Source organism: Myotis yumanensis, unplaced genomic scaffold, assembly GCF_028538775.1.
Source record: "Myotis yumanensis isolate MYYU_CA2020_CCGP unplaced genomic scaffold, mMyoYum1.0.hap1 SCAF_7, whole genome shotgun sequence".
In the NCBI taxonomy this organism is placed as follows: domain Eukaryota; kingdom Metazoa; phylum Chordata; class Mammalia; order Chiroptera; family Vespertilionidae; genus Myotis; species Myotis yumanensis.
The window spans coordinates 88,885,883-88,887,653 of record NW_027223758.1 but is presented as its reverse complement, the minus strand read 5'-3'; positions in this window follow the sequence as shown (position 1 = coordinate 88,887,653).

Here is a 1,771-nt window from a genome sequence, read left to right as displayed (position 1 = left end):
CATCTTCTCTTTTCAGCTGGCTTCCTAAATCCAGACAGAGGCTCTGTGCTTGCGTTTCACTGCACGACCTTGGCACTTGGTGGTGCCTTTATTTTATTTATTTTTTTAAAAATATATTTTATTGATTTTTTACAGAGAGGAAGGGAGAGAGATAGAGTTAGAAACATCGATGAGAGAGAAACATCGATCAGCCGCCTCCTGCACATCTCCCACTGGGGATGTGCCCGCAACCCAGGTACATGCCCTTGACCGGAATCCAACCTGGGACCTTTCAGTCTGCAGGCTGACGCTCTATCCATTGAGCCAAACCGGTCTCGGCATGGTGGTGCCTTTAAAACAAAAAAATAACACTGATCAGATCGAGTCCTTACTGTTGATTTAAATGGCGAGTTGATTTACCTGCTCCTGTAGCCCGGTGTGGCTCAGCGGTTGAGCATCGACCCGTGCACCACGAGGTCCCCAGTTCCGTTCCTGGTCAGGGCACATGCCCGGGTTGTGGGCTTGATCCCCAGCAGGGGGTGTGCAGGACTCAGCCGATTAATGTTGATGCATCTCTCTCTCTCTCTCTCTCTCTCTCTCCCTTCTCTCTCTCTCTTGCTCTAAAATCAATAAAAACATATTTTTAAAAAATGCGATGGAGGCTTTCTTATTGCTCACCCACGGCCCTCTAGGCGGGGGCTTCCTCTGACACTTCTGTTCCACTCTGGCCCCACAGGAGTCCCGTCGTCCGCCCAAGGCCTGCTCTTCCGTATTGTTTCCTGGTGGCTCTAGCCAGGAAATAGGCCTCCTGGCTTTGGGTCCCATAAACTCTCTTGGGGACCCCGGGGAGCAAGTGGGGACTTGATCCACACATGGCATCTAACACCCCTTCACTCTCAGAGGGTGGGAACGACTTCTTGTGTTCACAAAGCAGCCTCCATGGCCTTCGTCTCTGTTTCATGTCTTCTTAGATCCTTCCTAGTAGCATGGGCTGGGGCCAAGGCCAGCTTGAGTAGGGAAGCAGTACTGGGGGGAAAATAGTCCTTAAAAAAATTTAACCTGCCCCACAAGTAAGTTGAGAGTGAAACTGTAGGAACTGAGTTAGAGTAGGTTGTCCCTAAAGGGAAGTTGTCCCAAGAAAAGAAGAAAAAAGTGAGGCAGAATGGAGAGATGGATTGGGAACGTCAGTTTATTAGAAAACCAGCAACCAGTCCTGGCCTTTTTACCTTAAGTCCCACCTGAGTTTGCTTGAGGGGAATTTTCAGGAGTGAAATATGTTGCTATTTGGCTACTGTTTACCCGGATAGCAAATGGACCAGATGCCTAGCACATTAATGGATTTTGTAACTCAATACATTTTTATTAAATGAATGAACAATGAAAAGCTGTGGACAGACTGGACGGATTGAAGCAGCACTGGGCTAAATGGCAGGAGGAGCCTCACAGATGTTTACTATTGGAAAGGCCGAGATTAAAAAGTCATTTGACATTTTCTTTCGCTCAATAGGCATTCATTAGTCTCGGGGCACCAGCAGGTATACATTCGAGAACTTATTTCATGAACAGGTCTCAGCCGGGCTCTTGACTATTGAATGTTGACACACACAGGAAAAACCAACCAAGCAATCAACTCCAGGGGCTGTGTGAGGGCAGCTGGACTTTAACTCCTTGATTGGAGGTATGACTACCGCAGCGAGCTGACCTGCAAGATGGATCAAAGGCTAGAAGTTACGATGATTGCCTTTTAAAAGATAAGTGCTATTCTGAATTGCATAGTTTGTATTCCCAACTG